General features: G+C 39.7%; 1 long non-coding RNA gene across 1 annotated transcript; it reads left to right on the forward strand.

Moving 5' to 3' along the window:
* Positions 1–4,973: 4,973 nt before the first annotated feature.
* LOC124276776 lies at positions 4,974–22,915 on the forward strand. The gene is made up of 3 exons (XR_006898656.1): positions 4,974–5,061; positions 8,842–8,847; positions 22,903–22,915. It is a non-coding gene; the product is annotated as an uncharacterized LOC124276776 (long non-coding RNA).
* The last annotated feature ends 3,722 nt before the right edge of the window (positions 22,916–26,637 follow it).

A 26,637-nucleotide genomic window follows, 5' to 3' on the forward strand; every position in this document is an offset into this window, starting at 1 on the left:
TGTTTTTCGTTGAAGTATGGGGTCACCAAGATAGACAAGCTATTAACAAATTCCACTCTAATTTTTGTAAATTTGTACTAGGTGTAGGTAAGCGTGTGTCCAGTAACGCAGTATTAGCAGAATGCGGTAGATATTGTATTAGTATTGACTATCAAATTAAATGTATCTGGTACTGGTGTAAACTATTATGTATGGCTACCGATAGGTACCCCAAGCAATCTTATATTCTTTTGAAAAAGCTTGATGATTGTAGCAGAATTACTTGGGCATCTTATATAAGAATGTTGTTAAACACGTGTGGATTTGGTTTTGTGTGGGTAAGCCAAGAAGTTGGTAGTGTAAATGATTTTATATTTATGTTTAAACAAAGACTTGTAGATTCTGCAAAGCAAGATATGTTTAGCAAAATAAATGAATCAACACATTTATCTTATTACAAATCATTAAAGTCATTACTGGATGTTGAATACTGTATTTCTAATGTACATCTAAAGGCATATCGCCGTTATTTATGCTTATTACGTATTCAACAATTGCCTCTCCTATGTAACGTAAGATGTCAAGATGACAGTGGGTTAAGCAAAATATGTAAAATGTGTAACCGCTATAATTTTGAAGATGAATTACATTTTGTACTTGTCTGTGATGCATATGCAAATTTAAGAAGCAAATACCTACCAGAATTTAATTGTCTATCTGTTTTAAGCAAATATCATAAGTTATTAACATGCAAAGATAAGAATTTACTTTAAATTTCATTATTTATTAAACATGCACTATCTAAAAGGAATTCTATCCAATGTTAGAAGAGACATGTATGTATATACCTATGTATATGTTTAAACCATATTGTCTATATATCATATACCACTTTGCATTTATTGTACACTGGCCAATGGCCTATAAACCGAAATAAATTCTTCTTCTGGTTGTTTTTCGGTGCATTTTAAACATCTTTGAGATATTGGTTTTCGAGGTGTCCTCCCATTTGTGAGAACTCCCAGTTGTGAGACACATTAATTAATGGTTCAGTGCACACAGGTGGTGCTTCCCCATCCCTACGATGAAAGTGGGAACATCCCTGTTGCTGAAGAGTACCCGCAGGAGGCATAGTTCATTAATGAGATAATTAACACAGAAGACATTGTTCGTTGAAGAGCATTTATTGTTTTCAGTAGATACTGAAATACTGAAAAAGATTATCGTGAACTGGTGATATATTCTACTTGTTGAAGGCCTGCCATTTGTGATCGGAAAGAGCAGTCAAAGGTTAATAAATACATTTGGATTTATTATAGTTTTAAAGCCATTTATCTGAGTAGGTTAATTACTTTATCTTTTAGAGTTTCATTAAGTTACCTCCACAAGATTCAGTTAAATAGCCAATCCATAATTAGCTGGGGTTAATCCATTCTATCAGATAGGGGAGTAAGGTGTGTTTTCTTTGCTTATTACCTACTCCACTGTCTCACAACTGGGAGTCTCACAACTGGGAGTTCTCACAAATGGGAGTAGACCGTTTACGATGTGTAGACATCGCCATAATTTTAACTCTTTAGTGCGTCTTCGTATTAATATTGATGATGTACATGGAACAGAAGATAGTCTTGAATGCTCAGGCTGGCTCAATTGTTGGCTTCAAATCCAATGATATCATCGGTGCTAGCTTTTGTGTCGAACTTGTCAAAGACAACAGGGTTGTTTCAAAGGTAGGCTGTTTTGGTCGATGCACTTCACTGCATCAAAAGTCCGTTGATCGATGTGTGGTAGCCTAGACTTCAAAACCATCAACAACATTAATCTGTTGACCTGCATGAAGATTAGATCACTGAGGTATCCAGATCTTTAGACCACTGAGGTATTCCCACCTAAGACCACTGAGTAGCCCACATTTTAATTCACTGAATAGAATTCATATTTGACCACTGTGCTACTACAATAAGGTAAGACAACTCACTTACCCACACATAAATGTATTGTAATTAGCCAGTAATTTTAATTTGGAAGAATGAATACATAACTACAAAGATGGTTACTGGCTGTCCGCCGCCATATAGCTGGAATATTGCTGAGAGCGGCTAAAACTAAACTCACTCGCTCAATGTTAGTGGCTGTATCTTCCAAGGTGGTTGAAGTTGCCTTAAATAATTGTGCCCCTGAGAGGGTACGTAAGTCCCTTTTCTTACAAAGTATTTTTCTTTCTCTGAATTTTAATAACATCATATCAGTTCTTTTAATGTATGGCTAATCTGCTAAACAATCATCAACACCTGAAGGTAAGATGTAAATCCAGCTGGGGTGCATGCAGGTAGCAAAAGTAATGTTAGTCCCCATGGTCCCCAGTATGGTGATCAACCTTCAGTTGCTAGTGATCCATAGCCCGTTTTTATATTGTATTGTTCTCTATAATAATATCGTTTAATGATTACATGCTAGTTTTACCTTATCTGTGATACTCTAGTATTTTCACTGTACATTGTCAACATTGGTCTCGTCACGGTATGGCTGAAATATTGCCGATGTGACGATAAATATTAACTCTCACACTCATTTGAGCTCTGAGGTGCCTGCACCATAGATCACTTTACCACCAGCGCCCTGTTCTACTTAGATAGCTGTTACCATAGATCAATTCAGCACCCTATAGTACTGAGGTACCCGTTGCCATAGATCACTTTACCACCAGCACCCTAAAATACTGAGATACCTGTTACCATAGATCACTTTACTAACATCACCCTATACTACTGAGATACCTGTTACCATAGATCACTTTACTAACATCACCCTATACTACTGAGATACCTGTTACCATAGATCACTTTACTAACAGCAACCTATACTACTGAGATCTTTTTACCATAGATCACTTTACTAACATCACCCTATACTACTGAGATACCTGTTACCATAGATCACTTTACTAACATCACCCTATACTACTGAGATACCTGTTACCATAGATCACTTTACTAACATCACCCTATATTACTGAGATCCCTGTTGCCATAGATCACTTTACTAACATCACCCTATACTACTGACATACCTGTTACCATAGATCACTTTACTAACATCACCTATACTACTGAGATCCATGTTACCATAGATCACTTTACTAACAGCACCCCATACTACTGAGATACCTGTTACCATATATCACTTTACTAACATCACCCTATATTACTGAGATCCCTGTTACCATAGATCACTTTACTAACAACACCTATACTACTGAGATCCCTGTTACCATTGATCACTTTACTAACATCACCCCATACTACTTAGATCCCTGTTGCGATAGATCACTTTACCACCAGCACCTATACTACTGAGATACCTGTTACCATAGATCACTTTACTAACATCACCTATACTACTGAGATCCCTGTTACCATAGATTACTTTACTAACAGCACCCTATACTACTGAAATACCTGTTACCATAGATCACTTTACTAACATCACCCTATATCACTGAGATCCCTGTTACCATAGATCAATTTACTAACATCACCCTATATTACTGAGATCCCTGTTACCATAGATCACTTTACTAACAGCACCCTATATTACTAAGATCCCTCTTACCATAGATCACTTTACTAACATCAGATCCCCTATACTACTGACATACCTGTTACCATAGATCACTTTACTAACATCACCTATACTACTGAGATCCCTGTTACCATAGATCACTTTACTAACATCATCTATACTACTGAGATCCCTGTTACCCTAGATCACCTTACTAACAGCACCCTATACTGACTGACTGACTGACTGAGTTTAGTTTTACGCCGCTTTTAGCAATATTCCAGCAATATCACGGCGGGTCACCCTATACTACTGAGATCCCTGTTACCATAGATCACTTTACCATCAGCACCCTATACTACTGAGATACCTGTTACTATAGATAACTTTACTAACAGCACCTATACTACTGAGATCCCTGTTACCATAGATCACTTTACCATCAGCACCCTATACTACTGAGATACATGTTACTATAGATAACTTTACTAACATCATCTATACTACTGAGATCCCTGTTACCATAGATCACTTTACCATCAGCACCCTATATTACTGAGATCCCTGCACCTTAGATTACATCACCACCATTTCCCTGTACTACTATGGTAACTGTGCCTTTGTCCAGACAGCTACCAGCACCATAGATCAAAGAGCTACCCATACCTGAGATGAATTAGTTACATTAGATCGGTGACCTACCCACACGTTAATACCACAGACTTACACGCACCTTCGAGGATGAGATGCACTCCACTGTATCTAAGCTTGATCGATGCTCGTGAGAGCCCTGACTGTAAAACTTACTTAATCCACTGTAGCTGTGTATGTAGCTTTAATCACTGAGCAACCCGTACCTTAGACCACTGACCTTCTCGCATCATAAACCACTGGGTTGCCTGTGCTTTAAATCGCTAAGGTAAATGCACATTCAACAATTAAATCACTCACACACAGAATTACCCGCATGGCAGACCACTCGGATTCCGAACCTTAGAAACAAGAGTCACCCTTCCCTTTGATCAGTGAGCCACCTTCGTACAACAAAGCGCTACAAATACCACAGAACATTGAGTTATCCACAACTTGGTCCAACCAATTTAAGAATTGAATGTCATTTTGTGTGTTTGCACTGAAAAATGAACGATGTCAAAGCGTTGTTCCAACTCGTGTCAGACAGATTTTTGCAAAACTGTGCTCAGTTGGTGCTTTTTGTTATGTACAAAAACAAGTAAGTGATATGTATAAATTAAAAGGAGTGTGAATGCAAATGATTTATTTTGTTTACGTCAAGCTGGACAGCGAGTATCCTGGGGAAAACACGTAAAGTAGTTCCGGCAAAAGTTCACATGACCCAGATCGGCTCGAAAACGTTCACACACGTATGAACGATATTTACACACGTATGAACGATTTGAAGGGTTAAAGGGAAATGAACCTTGAAATGTTGATCACATGACCGCTCTCTCAACCAACCAACGTTCGGGAACCTGTGTAAACGTCAAAGTACGAAATTATATAGTTTTGACCACAGACCAACATCACTTCATATCAACTGGTCTTACTTGGTTACATTGAAAATTCGGAAGCAAAGGATATTGGAAAAATCAATTATTGTTTTCAAATTGCACACATTGTCTTAAATCATAATTGTGACAGGGTATATTGTTCACAACAAAAAATGGCGCGTCTCAATATCTGCGAAATAATGACAACAGAAACGTTTGATGACTACATTGATAGTCACATCAACCTCAATTCGTGTTTTAGCCATTTTGAAATTTGACAGAAAAGACAAATCGTTTGCAGGCAATCGCATTGAATATTCATGGAAATGTATCAATCATCATATCAGTTGCATTGTAAGTGTAAAGTACCACGATGGTAAGAGAAACCGCATTCCTTTTCTTGTGTTGATGTGAGTATTGGCGTTGATGTGGTATCTTGAAACGTTTTCGCTAGTTTCTGTTTAAATATTCAAGTATAGGATGTCGTCAATAATAAAGTGAGACTTAATACACATCTTGTCTTAACGCCTAAAATCATGTCCTCGACATGCAGCATTTAAAATAATGCAGACACGACTGAAGGTAGGCCTGTTAAGTGAAGCAATATAAGCATATGCAATAACAGACACACATGGACGTAAACATTGTCCTGGTGATAAAGTACATCATGCAGCAGATGCATGAAGAATGCCTCCCCTACCAACACACACACACACACACACACACACACACACACACACAGACACCATAAAAAGCCTCTCCCCCATGCGGTATTGTCTCATGAACACGGCACGTCGTCACTCGTTCTAAAAGTTTGCCTTCCATCATAGAAGATACCTATAGCACAACTAAATATGTGAAGTGGGCCTCCTGCCAGTCACGTCGCTGCCAACGACCTAAATCGTGTCCGTCTCAACCTCTGACGACGATTTTCCTATGTCAATAACTATCATCTGAAGCCCAACTTCCTTGCACCCTCAGTCAACTGGCCAATGATCACATACCACGATACATCGATGACGTCATTTTCGGGAATCAAAGTGCACATGTACCGGTCTTCAGTGGGCATAGAAAATCTGTGTCAGCCCATTCTCAGCCAGTGTGACATCTACCCAGTCTGTCTGCATGTTAGTTATAGGAATGAAAGTCTCACACGCTAAACGCATCATTTACATAACTTGTGTAGGTTCGGCTGGCCATTGGTTTCGTTCCGTGGACGAGTATCATCCTTGTTTGGACTGAATCAGTGAGTGAGTGAGTGAGTTAATATTTAACGTCACATCGGCAATATTTCAGCCATATCGAGACGAAAACAATTTATACAATACAAAAATGAAAACATTGTGAAGAGTTAAACCTGTAAAACAGTAAAAATACTAGAGTATCACAGATATGAACATAAAACTAGCATGTAAAACTTAAACAGTGTAATTAAAGAAGACAATACAGTATAAAACACGGGCTATAGATCGCCAGCATCTGAAGGTAGATCAGGTGAGGTGAAATTGGGTTTAACGTCGTGCTTGAGAATATTCCGCTCATATGACGATGTGCATGCGTGTGTATGTGTATGTGCGGCTGCTTGTACTAGCCCAGACTTAGCTGGTTTTATAGTGCTAGCCCACTGAGATACCATGCCGCAGTGAAGCATGAATACCCCACTCAGACACATTATACTGACTCCGAGCCGACCAGTCCTTGTTGTACCCATTAATGCCGAGAATCTATACCGATACGTCGCCATTGTCAAAATAAAGAAGTTGATCATCTATTAAGTCCTGTCATCTCTATACCACCAACTTCTAGAATGCCACTCAAACGAAGGATTTAGAATGACAAAAAGATTTATAGAGGCTTTTAAATTGTCTACTTTAAGACAGTATTTCAAAAGATGTGATAAGAATAATCCATGCAAGATATATTTCATTTTGGAGCAAATTCTCAAACTTATATTAAGATTGAAATCGTTTTCGGCGTGATGTGTTAAAAGCATGGCAACTACATGTATTTCACAAAAACACATTATATTGACCCAAATAGCATCAAGGAAATCCTATCTCAACCATTATGTTTTTATCCCAATTTCTAAAATTCATCATACAAAGTGGTTGTAGTTTCTGATTATATCTATCTTCGTGTAGCTATAGTGAGTTAACTTTTTCAAAGAGTTTAAGAAGTTTAAGAACGATGTATTCCAATGGTCAGTTTTCCTACAAGGTTTTTCAGATTACGCGTCTGGATGTTTAGAGAGAATACAACACTTAGCGAGTAAACGGTTTCTTAACATTAGTAAAAAGGGCTCCGAATGTTTTAGCTATGGGCGAATATGGCAGATTCCCAGTTTAGTTGTCTTCCTCGTTGAGGTGTGTTAAATTTGAGCTTAGAGTCACTCGTATGCCTAGCCATAGGCATCCACGTAAAGCATGAGGTGCTGGATAATGTTGATCGCCATACACTGGCCTCTTTGGTTAAGCGAGTTTTATCTAGCTTCGGGGGTGGTTACGTTTTGGTGTTTCAAGGTGTTCGCAGTGTTTTTGTCAGAATTTAAGGAACGTGTTACTGATATCTTAACTCAGGAATTGAAATCAAGCTTGCAATGCAGTATTAGGTATGACTCTTATTCTTCATTTAAATTGAATTTACACCCGGAATTGTATTTAACGCATGGTGACTGTTCCTTATATTATCGCGATATGACGAACCTGCGTAATGTCATGGCCGAACTACAAGTTGAGCTTGGGCAATATTATAATGTAATAAGGACGCTGGAACTGTCAAAAGTGTGTAAGTTAGATATGATTGAGGATGTGTTTCTTTTTGTTATGATATGTCCAGCTTATGAAAGCCTAATATCTAAATATCTACCGTTTGTCTGTACATCCTACGGGGAGGTAGGGTAGCCTAGTGGTTAAAGTGTTCGCTCGTCAGGCCCAAGGCCCGGGTTCGATTCCCCATATGGGCACAATATGTGAAGCCCATTTCTGGTGTCCCCCGCGGTGATATTGCTGGAATATTGATGGAAGCGGCATAAAACTAAACTAACTCATTCACTCATGGATCACTGTACATCCTATAATATAAAAAGTTTAGTTTTACGCCGCACTCAGCAATATTCGAGCTATATGCATGGCGGCGGTCTGTAAATAATCGAGACCTGCGCAATTGGGAACCAGTGACATGTGTCAACCCAGTCAGCGAGCCTGACCACCCGATCCAGTCGCCTCTTACGATAAGCATGGGTTACTGAAGGTACATTCTAACCCGGACCATTACGGGTGATCAGCATAATGACATCTAATGACACAAATGGTATTATTAAGCTACAACTTTATGGTCATTATGCGTTGAGTCTGAGACGTAAAACTTTGTAAATTGCAAGTTCCAACCTGCTGCGTTTATCATCTGCATATGTGCATGAGGCCAGCATGCACCTTAGTAACAGTATGTACTGAGAGGCTATTTATTGTGTATATGATCGTCATTATAAGAAAACACTGATGTACAAGTAGTATTTTGGGATAATTTAAAAATGAGTCAACTTAAACTGTCTCGAAAGTGAAAGTCACATGCACTATGTACGTGCCGCATAACGAATATGTAGTCAGCATCAACAACGCTGGGTCACCTCATCAGCTACAGGTGACCCCAACGTTGTTGATGCTGATAACGTCACAAATCAACACACGCCACATGTTCAAAAAATATATACTAGGCACATAAAGAAACTGTGCATACAAAAATTTAAAATCTAAATTTATCAAACCTGTGTAGACACATAAGGATTTAAACTCAGAGATTAGTGACATGTATCCAACATGCATGCACGTGCCACGTTCCGTGACGTCAGCGGGTTCGTCCTTGAGACGTTTAATACGTTGTTGCACGTGCATTCCGGGAAAGAGAAACAGAGCAAATGAATGGCACACAATACCGTCACTTTGGAAAGCTCAACCCCTGCCCTTGCGATCGTTCAAAAATTAAACGGCTATTGAAACGCACAGCATGCCAAGGCTTACGTCTGCACAACGTCATGAGGCCATTGGGATGGTCCGTGGGGGAATGTCTCAACTACAAGTGGCTGCACATTTTCACTGCCACCGGAACACCCTTTCTGCACTGGTGAGACGCTGCCAGAACACAAATGACGTCATCGATCGGCCACGTTCTGGACGTCCACGTGTAACAATGCCAAGACAGGACAGATGAATAAGGGTGACCCATCTTCACCACAGGTTTCAGACTGCAATGATGACTGCCCGAACCATCCCAGGACTTCGCCGTATCCACCCCAACACAGTTCGACAACGTTTACGTCATCACGGGATCAGACCTCGGCCTATCCTGACACAACGTCATCGACAAGCTCGCCGAATGTGGTGCCGAAATCATGTCCGCAGACCCTTGTTTTGGTGGTGAAATGATGTTTTTACAGATGAGTCCAGGTTTAACATTTCCATTATTGATGGACGTCAACGTGCCTATAGACGCGTGGGAGAATGTTGTGCACAGGTCTGTGTCTTGGAGAGGAATCGCTTTGGTGGTGGTTCCGTGATGATTTGGGGTGGACTAAAAGCACGCCAAAGAACTCCTTTGGTGATTGTCTGGGCAACTTAACTGGTGTCGGCTGCAGGGATCAGATTCTTCGACCTGTGGCAATTCCTTTTCTGCAACGTCATGGCCCTGGGTTAACATTCCAGCAAGGCAATGCCCGCCCCCATACGGCAAGGGTTGCTATGGATTCCTTGCAACACCACAACGTTGACTTACTGCCTTGGCCTGCAAATTCACCGGATCTCTCCCCGATAGAGCATGTTTGGAACGAGATGGATCGACGTCTGCGCCGTCTTCCTCATCCGCCAGATAACGTCCTTGACCTTGCAACAGAACTTGAGAGAATCTGGCATGACATCCCACAAGCCTTCCTTGCACGTTTGATAGGCTCTATGCGTCGTCGATGCACTGCTGTTCTCAATGCCGATGGTGCTTATTATTGAGCTTGTGACATGGTCGTTTGACCCCTGTCCCGCTTGTGGACTCGTGACGTCATTGTGATTGACTTTTCAATTGAAATTCTCCCGACTTGTTATGGTCTCATCATCCCTCCATTAAAGTTTATATGTACATTTGACATTGTTATCGTACTTATCAACTGGGATAATATTTTGACAATGCACAGTTTCTTTATTTGGCTAGTATACTTGTGATTTCATATTATCATTATGAAAGACAATTGAAACCCATCATTATACTTTATTGAATAAAGAAAGACGTTTATAACATGCTCAAACAGTAATTATTACTGTTGTTCTCCAAACAGCCTCGCCAAGCAAGGTGAGAATATGCACGACATGCTTTCATCCTTTTAGAAAACAATGGCAAAGACACAACATAGAAAGTGATCATCATTGTCTGTTTGTTGTAGAGGGGGTAAATAGACGTAGAAAGACGGCCATTATTTATGATGCACCTGGTCTATCGTTCAAGCACCTGTGTCTTTACTTTGAGTCCAAATTGACCTCATTACGCAGGTGTGCATGATTCTGTGGCTATGATGTCCATGATGATGTGTCTGTGTAACTGGCAACTGTGACGGTTGGGGAAATCATACCCAGTAAAGCTTCTAAAAGAAGAGTAGTCTCATCTTATGCTCGTGACTCTACTGATTCTGTTGGCTTTTTACCTCAAAGATGGAAAATGGAAGCAGTTCTCATGATATTCTCAGGAAGAATCACTCAAAAAATCATCAAGTAAACAGTCCATGTAAATTTAACCTTACCACTTTTTAGTCGTAGAATATGTGTGTTTTAATGTATGGCAATATTTTCCTAAAAACGCCAGCGACTAAAGGGATGGCGTAGATCCAACTAGGATCCATGCAGGTAGCAAAATCACTGTAAGTCCCCATGGTCCCGTGTATGGCGATCTAGCTTGAGTTGTTGGCGACCTATAGCCTGTTTTTAAATATTGTAACGTCTTCCGGAATTTACATGCTAGTTTTAGACACCATCTGTGATACTCTAGTTATTTTGCAGTCCTTCGATGACTGATTCGTTAACAACTTAGGTTTTTTGTGTATGGAAAACCTTTCTCGCCACTGTATGGCTGACATATTGCCAAGGTGACATTAAATTGTAACTCAGTCACTCACTTGAGACTCCTGATCCTACTGACAAAAATCTAACATAGTTACATGATCCACGTTGTCATCTTGACATGGGAGGTGATGCATGCGGACACCAAGACCTGGGTATCGACGGTATCCCTCCTCTGATAAACCTCAACCAAGGTTCCAAGCCCGGTTCAATTCCTTTCAGTCTTGGCCTCTGCAGATGAAACATGTCTTAGTCACATGGCCCATGCAGGATCTGTGTACAGAGGGGATGCTTGCAAGTGTTCTCGATCTCTCAATGTGGTCTCGTACTCAAGAACTGGGAAGTAGATGATAATCCCTTGGTGGAACATGAAAATGGTCCCAGATTGTCCATATTTGGCCCTAGTGGTAGTACCTCACAAAGGTGTGGCCCGCTGGGGTAATCATGTAGAATTATTGCAAATGGCTAGGTACGTGTTGAAACATTACAAGCTTTTAAGGTTCATGTTAATGTTTGAAGACGTTGAGGAGATTCGACATGACATCTTAGAAATGAACAGAGGATAAATTCTTGCCACCAATGGTAATTATAGACAGATTATTAAAGGGAAGATAATTAGTGACGTGATATTACAGACATCGTTTCCTGAGGACCCATGATAGAAATACCTCTCTAGCAGTCTTACGAAGATTCTTTCACCCTCTATGGACTACACGTGATATTTGGATTAGTCTTTTCGCCAGTTACATGCCTATCGTAGCATACGTTTTGAAACCACAGTTTGTCAAAGCGCATAGAGATGCAGCAACAGCCCGTACCAAATAGTCTCTTTGCACACCGTCTAAACCAGCTGCAACCACATTCATCAGAACTTGCTATCCAGTCTTTGGAAGAATTTAGGCTTCCACATCCCATCTTTATGATCGTCTCCAACATTCTGTGGGAAAACCTTCTTAGTGAAGCAGATTCTAGAAAGGATGAACATAAAACCTTATCGTGAACGTATTATACAAAAGATGGCATCCACCGTACAGCCCTATTTAAACCTGTGTCTGTTTATCCCATTCCATCAAGGCATTCCTTCTGACCTCGTAAAGGATGAGTTTCTGAACCCAAGTGTTGTGAACGTCGTTGTCCTTGACGACTTAATGTCAAAAGCCAGCAAAGATCCACGCATTACAGATCTCTTTACTGAAGAAGTCATCATCGTAATTTCTCAGTGATAGCCTTGAACCAGAATTTGTATTACAGCAAAAAACCTACTAAAAGAAGAAACTGTCATTATCTGCTTCTGTTCAATTAAGACATCCATGATTTGCAAAAATACAGAAGAAACTGGTGTGCCGAAAAGTCCTCAGTCGGTCCACCGGCGATACCCCAAGTGGGTGTGAAAAGGAAGTGGGAAAAAGACAACCTTTCTGCAGTGAAGACACCACGTCAACTGGCGGACTGCGACTTCTGTGATCAGGTGTTTAGCAAAAAACATAACTTACAAAGGCATTTGCACAATAACAATGTCCTGAAATGGAAAATGATGATGACTTTTTAAGTGATGTCACAGATGGCAGTGTGAGTGCTCAGTTACAAAACCCATTCAATTGTCCAGTGAAATTCCCTGAACCGTGGAGTACCTGGCTTGCAGTGTTTTTGTAAATAAGAGTGAGTGAGTGGGTAAAGGTTTACGCCATACTCAGCAATATTTCAGCTATATGGTGGCGGTCTGTAAATAATCGAGTAAATAATCGAATAATCCAGGGATCAACAGCATGAACATCGATCTGCGCAACTGGGATACACTGACATGTGTCAACCCAGTCAGCGAGCCTGACCACCCGATCCCGTTAGTCGCCTCTTACGACAAGCATCGGCCACTGAAGATCAAATCTAACCCAGACCTTCATGTATTCGTGATAGAATGATACAGCACTATTTATACACTACACACCAAGAACTATTGTATGCAATAATTACTGCATAATACACATTCTATTGTGTTTTGTTGTTTCTCCAAATACTGCAGGAAGAAAGATTTTACTAGAACTGATGTGATGTGATGTCACAGGTTCTAGAATAGTCTTCACTTCTGCATAATGAGGTCATGCACCTGCATAATGAGGTCACACACCTACATAATGAGGTCAATCTGGACCCAAAAGTAACACGTCACACACCTACATAATGAGGTGATACCTTCCAGAATATTCTTTACCAGTGTAATGAAGGTCACCTGCTTGCGAAATGAGGTCATACTTTCTTGACTATTCTTTACCGTTGTGATGAGGTTAATGATCTATTTGTAACTTACCTGAGAAGTAACACAGGTGTTTGAACAACAGACCAGGTGCATGGCGTCTTTTGTCTTCTATTTACCCCCCTGTACAACATCTGTTACATTGCTCGTCATACAAGACAAGTAATCATCATTGCCTGTTACACTGATCGTCACTCCAGACAAGCATCATTTTCTGTAACATTGCTTGTCATACAAGATATACTATATACTATCCTTCACGTCTGCTACAAAACAAAGACGACACAATCATAACATAAGATCGTTAGCCATATAAGACACGATACCTTTCACCACTTCCACAATATATCGATATCATATCAATAGTACCTGCATGTCTCGAAACGTGCAATCATAAACTGCATGGTATTCTTCAATTCAATTTCAATGTTAACTGCTCATCATACAAGACTACAAGTACAATCGCCATTGGCTGAAGTGATGGTGTAAATCCAACTAGGGTCCATGCAGGTGCCAAAGGCACTGTAAGTCCCCATGGTCCCTCGTATGGTGATCTCCCTTCAGTTGTTTATTGGATAAATTGTTTTCGTCATGAAATGGCTGATACATTGCCCATGTGACGTCAAATACTTCCCGTACATCGTCATCCATTTGTGTCAAGATTGTTAAGTTGAGGGTCAAAATCTGGTTTCAATCGCTTGCATAAATAACAATAAAGACTTGGTAGGTGTCATGAGTGGTGATCGATAGCCCAATTATCCATGATTATGTTTACATTAAGTTTTAATCGATTGCATGCGATGGAAGCGTAGCGATCGGCAAAGCAGCCGGGTAGGATACACTGAAGTGTCCAGCCTTGTCATGATGTATTGTACTGTGAAGCATTTCGAGTCGGGGGTCATCTGAAAAATTAAGACAAAGACACGAGGGCCTGTGAGCAGCATGGCCCTCCCAGTGTTCACTGTTGATCGCTAGGGCCTTCAAGTCCCTCTTACAGAGATCACTGTAGCGCAACCTTGGGCAGCCAGTGTCTATCTTGCCAGTCGCAAGTTCCCCGAAGAGGAGGTCTTTGGGAATTCGGCCATCCTCCATATTCCGAAAATGACCTAGCCAGCGGAGTCTGCGTTGTCTGAGCAGATTGTTAGGCCGGCGTGAGACATAGCTCGTCCAACTTTGTTTCAACACCCAGTTCATACATGGTTGGCAAGTATTCGTTGGCCTCAAGGGCTGACGCAGACACGGTGTTCTGGCTTGAGTAGAGGTCAGAATAATGTTCCACTCATCGCTCCATCTGCTGGCTCTTGTCAGGTTTTGAGGGGAGCTGACTTTGTACTGGTCCAAGTGTTTTCTTGATACCATCGTACATTCCACTGATGTTTCCTGTGATGTATTTACTGAGTTGGAACACAGCCGATCCATCTGTTGGATCTGGACACGAGCAGTGGCTTGGCTTTAGTGACGAGTGGCATCTAAGAGAACTTTGCTTCAAACCGGTCTTGCAATTTTGAGGTTTTCTTCCCTAAAACAGCCGAGGCTGTGCGATGGATGGTGCTTCGAAGCTCTTCCCACTCCTGTGTTACAGATTCTCCAGCCTGCAAGACGCCAAGTTCTTTCACGGAGCTGGCCGCAAACTGCTCCATGAATATGAATTCTAAACGTCCCTAAAAAGAAGTGGGCTGAATACATAATAGTAGATATGGTCCAAACATATATACTGCTAAGAGCAAAGTTAAAGAGAAACTTCTTGTGGAAACAAGAGAAAAAGATACAATGACCAAAATGTTACAAGATCATCAAGGTATGTTACGGCAAGTCATTAAATTTGATTTTCACATTCTGGCTATTGGTAATTGCTATCACATCGGGATGCGTGACATTAACCCACAAGCTGCACTTATTTCACTGGACAGCCCAGCGAGTAAAGAAGGTCATACACGTGACGGTGGTTGTAACGCTTTGCTATCATGGCTGCTGTATCCCCATTCCTGTCCCTGGCGCTTATGCTGGTTATGTAACGTGAGAGGATGTTCTCCACCATCTTCACACTTCCACCCATAGAGGCAAGATGAAGGAGGCTCATCCATTGATAATCCACTCTATTAATTACACCACCTTTATCCACAAGAAGATCAAACGCACTACTTTGTCCATAAATTGCGGCTTTCATTACTGGTGTCCTTCCGCCTCTCCCTCTACTGTTAATGCCAACAATTTTCAAGGATATAATATGCTCAACCATCTCTACAGATCCCCCAGAAGAAGCATAATGAAGTATGTTGTCTCCGAGATCATCCACACATGACAAATTAGCCCCTAAACTAACAAGGAAATAAAAAACGCCCCTTTGTGCCTTCAATGCAGCCTGCATGAGGGGGGTTATTCCGTAAGCTCCCCTACTGTTGATATCAAATTTGCATTGTGAAACCAGATACTTCACCGTATCCAATTGTCCGCCCTTGCTCGCCCAGTGCAGGGGATAGTCGCCGTCGGTACCAGCTTGTGACACATTAGCTCCCATACACACGAGGAGCTCCACAACGTCTCTTCGTCCCCGATATGCAGCCTCATTCAGGAGGGACAAGTCCATATCAAAACCGTAGTGTCGAACTAAACACTTTATTATACCCTCATGCCCACCCTTGCATGCCCAATGAAGCATGTTCTTACCATCATCATCAACTTGTGACATGTTAGCTCCTTTCTTGACAAGAAGTGAAACAATACTGCAATGTCCTGCTTGTGCCGCCACCATGAGTGGTGTCCTTCCGTGCTTCTCGTCTCTGCTGTTGACGTCGACCAAACCTTGGGACAGGAGGCGTCTCGCTCGGCTGAAGTAGACCTTCCTGCAGGCATCGTGAAGTTGGCTACTCGCTACAGCCGTAGGTTGTGGAGATTTCTCAGGGTAGTTCTGCTTCTCATCTGAGGATATGTATGTGATAATGATACAATGACGGTAATTTGTTAGCATCATTTATAGCAGTAAGTATCTGATAATATAAAAGTGCGTTACCGTGACTACACAAAGCAATTTGTGAGCAGAGCCACTTTGAGTTTATGAGTAAATGTTCTTTAAGTCGCGACAGCAGTATTGGAACTATTCGCGGCTTGAAAATCAAATGTCCTTTGGAAACAAATACATAAAAAAGCTATGACGAAGATCACTAAAGCATCAGTCCATGACCTTAAACAGTAAAATAACCCTGATATGCAGAGTTTAAAATCTACATCTGATGCAATTGTTTGAAGTATCATAAATGAAAGTTTGATAAGGTGCAAACTAATAGGATTGCCTTAGCCTCTGCTGTGGAAATGGAACTTCCATCAGTTAATCGCAGTACTAGTGATAAGCGTCATCTTCAATGAGAGGTGCAAATGGCAGTTTGCTTCCAATCTTGGATCCACCAGTGTGTATACTTGTATGATTAGTATATTGCTGTTTAAGTTCATGATTTGTAGGAAATATACTCCCAATCTACAAAGGCCATGGTAAAAGTAAGATTACTTTTACCATGGCCTTTGTGGGTTGGGAGTATATTTCCTACATCAAACAACTTGGGAAGATATTCATAAGGCACAATATCATTATAAAACGTAACAGAGTGAGGGATAAGTTGTCTTCCACTAAATTGACATACTCATGTATCATATTATCCGGGCCTGGGGATTTACCCGATATCAATGGTGTTACAGTTTTCAATAGTTCATCACAAGTAAATGGACATAACAGATTCATACTGATGTCATTACAGTCATCAAAGTCTTGTCCTGTGACAAATCTGCAATAGTGAGGGAGTGATTGAGTTGAGTTTTACGCCGCACTCAGCAATATTCCAGCTATATGGCGCTGTCTGTAAATAATCGAGTCTGGACCAGACAATCCAGTGATCAACAGCATGAGCATGTGTCATGCAAGTAGATCTGTAAGGAGACTGTTCACAAAAGTGGTACGTTATCACCCACCAGAAAGTGCCAACAAGGATGATGTCTAACTGCATCGGGTCTCCAGCAAGCTAACACTGGGGATATAAGGGTGCTATACTCCAGAAAATATGACACGAATAGCTATATTTGTTTACTACGTTTACTGTCCGACTGGTAGAAACAAACAGCATTCAGTGGTCAACATCACTTCAGGCATAGGACTCTAGGCAATGTAATTATATCAAAGGTTAGAATATTCAAAGTCAAAATGGTCTACATTGTTCAAAACATTTCTCAAATTTCAAAAATGGTTACCATGCGCAGGGCACTGCGTGACCAGCCGATTGATAGAATCGGGCCAATTCTATTACCCGTCCAGGTGAAGTAAGGGCTGAAGTGGTGTGTTGGGTAAAAACGAGCACTGTTCCTTGCTCATGTGCCCTCAACCACCAGAATCCTGTCCTCCCCCAACACAGGAGCGCAACTAACGGCAAACAGATTGTCCAATTCTGTCGTATCTTATGACCAGCAATGGGGTGCTATGGACCTATTCTACCCTGTGTCCACACGGGGGAAGAGGTATTAGCGTTACCCGGCACTCACCATAAGGAGTTTGCTCTTCACGAGGGCCTAATGCAAGAGAATGGGGACACCCAAGTAGGTATAAATAAGTTACAAGAAATTAAACTAACCATCGGTTATACCTACTTGGGTTGTCAGTCCAGATGTGAAGAGGTAATCATGCGACGATATACATATGAATACTTATTAAAAGGCGCATTATATAATGATCTTGGTACTGGCCAATACGACATCATCTTTTGTTTGGTTACCCAGCCACGCTGACATTTCTAGGAACACAATGGCCGATCTTGCTGCAGAGGCAGCACTCAAGAAATCGGTGACACCGCTTCTTATTCCATACTCTGATTATTAAGCTATAATCAGATATTATATCCGTGGTCTGATGCAGCAGAAGGGGGACACCCAAGTAGGTATAAATATATTACATGCAATAAAACCTTATATTAGTTACACCTATTTGGGTCGTCAATCCAGATTTGAAGAGGTTCACTACACGACGATGTCGTATTGGTCATTCAAGATATTCACACGGATACCTTTTGAAAGGAGAGGATCCTCCGTTTTGTATCCCTTGTGATGAAAGAATCACGGTCAAGCATTGTTTGACTTTGTTGATTTTTCCATCACAAGGGGAAAATAGTTCCATGTAAAGACGCTGAAGGATCTTTTTAGTAATGTTAATTGCCATTCTTTTATTGAATTTTTGAAAGAGATAGCTATTTTAATGTATGGCTATCGAAATTTGCTAATAGCTGAAGGAATGGTGTAAATCCTGCTGGGGTCCATGCAGGAAGCAAATGTATTGTAAGTCCCTTTGGTCCCTAGTGTATGGTGATCTACCTTCAGTTGTTGGCAACTGCTTTTATATTGTATCGTCTTATATAGTTAAAATGTTTTAAATTTAATTACTGGTTCTTAAATATATATATGTGATAAAGTTGTTTTACTCTCCATCGCTGACAGGCTTTTATACTTTAACTATAATCACTATAAATGTATACCTTGACCTAGTCACGATAAGGCTGAAATACTGCCAATGTGACATATAATGTTTACTCATTCACTAAATTGTTTAGGCCACAAGTTAACCTTAGATTGACAACATTTTGAAAAGTCAGAAACTAATGAATTATTATCTAAACGGGAATTCAATATATTTGAAAGTAACTGTAATACATACAAGTCCTCATTTATATATGGATTCAAGGATGAGGGCGCAGTGGCTTGGGCCACTATCATTGGATCCAGAACAATATGTTTTAGATTAGCAGACGATAGTTATATTTCCACTGCCGAGGCAAATGCCATATTACCAACGTTTACATACATTAAAAAACACCCTAAATATAAACAATATATACTACTCACAGTTTGCTAAGGATCACAAACTTCGCAACTTTCCTTAAACGTAGATTTATACTTTGAAATAGTATCCATTTAAAACTGAATAAATGGTAACACATCTTTAGGAAAGCAGCCACTTTAAGCTTACCGTATGCACTTGATACATGAGTAACCATAAAAATCGTTTTCATGGCACCAATCAACCATTGACATGTATGCAATACCTGTCAATAGAAGGTATAGGTTCCACAAGATGCAATGACAAACTGAACCCTCGGATCTATGCTTAGATATTTAAACCAAATTTGACCCCACCTCATAGGTATTTGTTGAATCCATGATTTGATCCTTAGAAAAGTGTGAATAGTATATAATTATGATATTTTCTGACACTCTTTCGTGCCTTCAGGCTATTAAAAATCTATCTTGCAAACATCCACTTTTAATCGAAATATTTGAATCATATAATGATCTTGCTACTTGTCAATACGACATCGCCTTCTGTTGGTTACCCAGCCACGTGGGTTACCTCTGATAACACAATGGCCGATTTTGCTGCTAAGGCAGAATTCAACAAATCTGTGACACCAATCCTGATCCCATACTCTGATTACAAATCTGTCATTAGATCGTACATCCGTGATCTGATGTAAAAGGAGTGGGACACTCAAGTAGGCATCCATAAATTACATGCTATTAACCAACCATCAGTTACACCAACTTGGGTTGTCAGTCCAGATTTGAAGAGGTCATCATGCGACAATGTCTCATTGGCCACACAAGATATACTCATTTGTCCATTGTGATGAAAAGAATTACGGTCAAGCATGTCCTGCTTGACTGTATTCATTTTTCCATCACAAGAGAAAAGTATTTCGATGTAAAAACGTTGAAGGATCATTTTAGTAAAGTTAATTACCTTTGAATTATTGAATCATTAAAAGAGGTAGAGTTAATCGAAAAAATATGATTGATATACTTTGTAGATATATGTCATTTCATGATTGGTGGTTAAGATTAGTAACTGAGCTTGTTAGTGGCTGTACCCTCAAATGGGGGTTGAAGTATATTGTCAAAGTATTGCCCTTCTGATAGCGTACGTATGTCTCAAGCAGTTAAAGTAAATTTAAACATACTACTATTTGTAACCGCAGTATGTAGTCTATTTATATTTATGGCTAGATTATCAAAAAATACTAATAGCTGAAGAGATGATGTAAATCCAGTTAGGGACCATGGGGACTTACGGTAGTTTTGCTTCCTGCATGGAAGCAAACTACCGTAAGTCCCCATTGGACCTAGTATGGTGATCTACCTTCAGTTGTTGGCAATCTATAGCCTGTTTTCTATATCGTATCGTCTTCTATAGTTAAAGTGTTTTGGATTAAATTACTAATTAATTACTGGTTTATATTTACATACTTGGTATCTTGAAACCAATAACCTTATAACAAATATTTAATATGGTTTCAGGACAAATCGTAGAACCATTGATCATTTAAGATACGACCTGGAAGCATGGCATTTTGAAGGATTTACATGATTTTGGTTTGAGAGGCCGTTTGCCTCTTTTTATATCACAGTTTTTAAAAGACAGGCAATTTCAAGTCCGAGTGGGTTCAACCCTGTCTGATCATTACAGTCAGGAACAGGGTGTCCCTCAAGGCAGTATTTTGTTTGTCACACTGTTTAGCATCAAGATAAATAGTTTATCAAAGGTTTTAAATGATTCAATTGATGCCTCATTATTTGTGGATGATTTTATTATTTCTTGTCGAGGTAAAAATATGCATACTATTTAATGGTAACTGCAGTTATGTTTAAACAAAATAAATAAATGGTGTCTTGAAAACGGCTTTACATTTTCTAAATCCCAAACTAATTGTATCCATTTCTGCCGTAAATACAAACGGCATAAAGACCCAGAACTATTTTTAAATGGCACCCCCATCAAAGTTGTGAAGGAGGCCAAATTCTTGGGTCTCATTTTCGATTCCCATCTAACATTTCTGCCACATATTAAATCCCTTAAAGCTAAAGACCCGTGAAGATCCGGGGTAGAACAGGTCTTCAGCAACCCATGCTTGCTACAAAAGACAACTGTGCTTGTCGTAAGAGGCGACTAACGGGATCGGGTGGTCAGGCTCGCTGACGTGGTTGACACATGTCATCGGTTCCCAGTTGCGCAGATCGATGCTCATGCTGTTGATGACTGGATTGTCTGGTCCAGACTCGATTATTAACAGACCGCCGCCATTTAGCTGGAATATTGCTGAGTGCGGCGTAAAACTAAACTCACTCACCTTAAAGATAAATGCCTGAAGGCACTCGATTTGTTAAAGGTTGTTTCCAATTCAAAGTGGGGAAGGGATCAAACTACCCTCCTCCACTTATATAGATCATTGGTGCGATCTAAACTTGATTATGGCTCCATCGTATATGGTGGAGCCTGCAAAAGCAACCTTAAACTACTTGATTCTGTTCACCACCAAGGCCTAAGGCTTTGTCTTAGGTCTTTTTGAACTTCTCCAGTTGACAGTCTCTATGTTGAGTCAGATGAGCCATCCCTTAATTAACGTCGTATAAAATTTCCCTTACGGTATATAACAAAACTTTATAGTAACGAGTCTAATCCTGCATTTAACTGTGTTTTCAATCCTCTTTATGAGGATTTATACAACAAAAAGTCTTCCCTTGCCCCGCCTGTTAGGCACACCATTCATTTCTGCTGTCGGCATTGAGCTGGAAAATATAGCTCCTTCCCGTCCGCTTTCTTCTTCTCCTTGGCAACTGTTGAGGCCTGAACTTGATCTAACTCTGACAAAGTTTAAGAAATCAGCAACTTGATCAGAAATCAGAAATACGATATAAACAGGAATAAAGTCAATCAAAAATTAAATATAATACATACAAAACCTCATTTACAGATGGGTCCAAGGATGGTGACGCGGTGGCATGTGCCACTGTCATTATTCCAGAACAATATCTTGTAGAATACCTGATCACTGCACTATTTTTACAGCAGAAGCAAACGCCATATTAACGGCTCTTTAATATATTCAAAGACACAATAAAACATAAACAATACATAATCTTTTCCGATTCTCTTTCGTGTCTTCAGGCTATTAAAAATCTTTCTTGTAAACATCCACTTTTAATAGAAATTATTGAATTGTATAATGAGCTTGCAACTGGCCAATGCGACATAGTCTTTTGTTGGTTACCCAGTCATGTTGGCTTTTCTGGGAATACAATGGATGATCTTGCTGCCAAGGCAGCACTCATTAAATCTGTGACACAACTTCTTATCCTATACTCTGATTACAAAGCTAGCATTAGAACCTACATCCGTGATCTGATGCTGAAGAAGTGGGACACCCAGGTAGGTTACACCTACTTGGGTTGTCAGTTCAGATTTGAGGAGGTCATTATGAGACGATGTCGCATTGGCCATACGCCTTGTACTCACAAATACCAAATAAAAGGTGGAGATCCTCCCTTTTGTATCCTTTGTGATGAGAGAGTCACGGTCAAGCACGTCTTGCTTGACTTTGTTGAATTCTCCATCATAAGGGATAAATATATAAATATTTCAATGTGAAAACACTTAAGGATAATTTTACAAATGTTAATTTCATTTAATTATTGTTTTTTTTGAAAGAATGTGATTTATTTCATGAATTCTGATTAATGTGCTTTGTAAATAGATATATTTTAAAGATTCGTAGTTTAGATTATAAAAAATGAGTAACTTAGATTGTTAGTGGCTGTACCCTCAAAGAGGGTTAAAGTATTGTAAAATTATTGTCCTCCTGAGAGGGTACGTAAGTCCCAAAACTTTTAAAGTAAAATATAAATTTACCACATTTTAAACGTAGTATTTTTGTTATTTTAACTGGCGGCTAAATTTTCCTACAATCGCCAGCGGCTGAAGGGATGGTGTAAATCTAGCTAGGATCCATGCAGGTAGCAAAAGTCACGTAAGTCCCCATGGTTCCTAGTATGGTGATCTACCTTCAGTTGTTGGCGATCTAAAGCCCGTGTTTTATACTGTATTGTCTTCTTTAATTGGGATGTTTTAGTTTTTGCTCGCTAGTTTTATATTCATATCTGTGATTCTCTAGTATTTTTACTGTCCATCGTCGACAGGTTTTAATCTTCAAAATGTTTTCACTTTTTATTGTATAAATTGTTTTCATCACGATATGGCTGAATGCCGATGTGACGTTAAAAATTAACTCACTCACTCACTCACTCACTCACATACTAGTTATATATTCATATCTGTGATACTCTAGTATTTTACTGCCCATCGTCGACAGGTTTTAATCTTCAGAGTGGCTATAGATCGCCAACAACTGAAGGTAGATCACCAAATTAGGGACCATGGGGACTTACAGTACCTTTGCTACCGACATGGACCCTAGCTAGATTTACATCGTCCTTTCAGTCGCTGGCGATTGCAGTTATATTTATGCATAATTAAAAATAAAAAAAATTCTTCGCTTAACATCCTGGTAAGTTTTAAATTTACTTTGATAGTTTCGGGACTTACGTACCCTCTCAGGAGGACAATAATTTTACAATACTTTAACCACCCTTGAGGGTACAGCCACTGGCAATCTAAGTTACTAATTAAACTTCCAATCATTGAAAAATATCTGTCTACAAATTATCAATCAAACTTTATCAGATACTTCATTGGCCTTTTAGAAGATGCTATTTGATGAACATAGAGATCTTCTTTTTATTGTTAAGTACAACGTTTCAGGGTTTGTTCTGGCCCATTCATCAGGTAAAACTTTATCAATCAGTTCAATTTAAAAACTCAATAATTAAATGATAATTTACTTTGTTAAAAAGATCTGTTATCGTTTTAACGCTGAAATATTTACCCCTTGTGATGGAAAAATCAACAGTCAAGCCTGATATGCTTGACCATGATTTTTCACCACAAGGGATTCAAAACGGAGGATCCTCACCTTTAAGTGTATATTCGTAAGTATATCTTGTGTGGCCAATGCGACATCGTCCTCTACAAATCTGGGTTTAACCGATAGTTGGATAGTTTAGCTCATGTAATTTATTGATAACTACATGTGTGTCCCGCTTCTTCTGCATCAGATCAGTACGTGAAAAAAGAGCTGTTATTTGGTAATCCGGAAGAGATTGTTCTGGATCCGATGACAGTAGCACGAGCAACTACGCCACCATCTTGGACCCATTGTAAATAAGGATTTGTTTGTATGTGCATGATGAGAAGAAAGAAGACGGGAAGGTGATATATTTTCTAGCTCAATGCCAGCAGCAGAAAGGAAAGGTTTGAGTCTTAGGCCAAGAGGCGGAACAACATAAGATTTTTTTGTTGTACAGATCCTCATAAAGAGGATTGACAACACAGATGAATGCAGGGTTAGACTCGTGAGTATAGAGTTTTGTTTTATTCTGTAAGGATAATTTTATACAGCCTTGGTTAAGAGATGGCTCATCGGCCTCGACGTAGAGTCCCAAGAAGACCTAAAAGACCCAAGACAAAGTCTTAGACCTTGGTGGTGGACAGAATCTAATAGGTGTAAGTTGCTTTTGCAGGATCCACCATGTACGATGGAGCCATAATCAAGTTTAGAGTTTGATCCCATCCCCACTTTGAATTGGAAACAACTTTAAACAAATCGAGTGTTTTTAGACATTTGGCTTTAAGGGTTTTAAAATGCAGCAAAAACATTAAATGGGAGTCGAAAATAAGACCCAAGAACTTGGCCTCCTTGACAATGTTGATGGAAGTGCCATTTAAAAATAGTTCCGGGTCTTTATGCGGTTTATATTTACGGCAGAAATGTATACATTTTGTTTTTGATTTAGAAAATTTAAAGCCGTTTTAAAGACACCATTTATTTATTTTGTTTAAACACAACTGAAGAACATCTTTCATGACTTCAGGCAATCAGTTCAGTTCTACTGCAGCGTGAGGAACAGATTTGCCAGTACAGGACCTTGCACCATGGTCAAACCTATGGCATTTGTAACACCGGAGTGGGTTTGGTACATACTTCTGACATTAACATTGACATTAACCTGATTGACCCATGAGCTACCGCCTTCTGGATATATGCAGATAAATGTCACGTCAAATAAATGTCACGCCAACGGTATATACATAGATGATAAAGGTGGCTCTATCCAGTCTGGGATGTATGAGAATATATGAAAAATACCCGGCATTACCTTGTACACAAACAGCCTTTCCAGATCGAGTCTCCAAACACCGTTGCCCGCAATTGCACTTGTTAGATGCACAGGGACCAGCCGGGATCTTCAAACAGGAGAAGCAAGTTCTATGAGAGAATGCCACTTACTCGAGTGCAGTTGTTGAAACACATGAGCTTATATTTTTTGATAAACACCTTTTCTTTCTTTATGTCTCATGTCACATTTCCATAATTTTCATTTTCATTTATGTTCCTTTTCAATGACCACCGTTTGGCGATATTACCCAAAAATAAATAATGCATGTTTAGATATATTCAGAGAAAGATCTCTTATAACTTCCGGTATGTGAAGGAAATTCTAACTGCAGGACAAGATGTAGATTTTATGTTTTGATTTTCAGTATCTATTATTCACCATGATAACGGCCTGAAGTTAAGTGGATTGTATTTTAGGAGCTCCGGCCTGCACTTCCGGGACGATGGTTTGAGGTAAACGTCACATAGACAAAAGTGATCAAAATGTGTTGAGGAGATTTTGTGGTCGGCATGGGAAGGACAATTCCAAGATACATCAGTGAATACACTTATTCAAGACCTTATTTTTAGTACATGTTCTGGCGAATTATCACTTGCGCCTCTTATAAAAACACCTGGTGTCATCGATATGTGGTAGTGATTAATTAACACATGCTGGGGATTCGTCGGAATTTATAATGAAGTTTATAAGAGATTTCCTATTACTATGGGCAGCTGGCTTTACTTACATGTGGATGACCCCTTGCAAGGGTGACATAGCCTTCATCCGTCTTCATCATCGATGGTTCAGCTCTCAACAAACGACAGGTTAAACTTTCAATATTGTATTGAATACTCAAACACAGACTATTTTCAATACATTTAAGCTGACAAAGTTTGATGCCATCATTCTTGATGATGACAGAACTGTCCGTTTCAGGTTTACACTGATTCGAACTTGATGTTGGAAACGACACCATCAGAATAACCGTTAACTGTAGGAGCAGTTTCACACAGTCACACGCACATCTCGTTATCGGATGCTTTATCTAGACAAGTGGTATAGTCGAACCTTATATGCTATAATTCATTAGTGAATGCTCATTCAACCACTTTACTGTCAGATTAGATTCTGAGCCACCTGCATACTAAATCTCTGTGCATGCCACCAG

Source organism: Haliotis rubra, unplaced genomic scaffold (genome assembly GCF_003918875.1).
Source record: "Haliotis rubra isolate DU_JTF1 unplaced genomic scaffold, ASM391887v1 Scf213, whole genome shotgun sequence".
In the NCBI taxonomy this organism is placed as follows: domain Eukaryota; kingdom Metazoa; phylum Mollusca; class Gastropoda; order Lepetellida; family Haliotidae; genus Haliotis; species Haliotis rubra.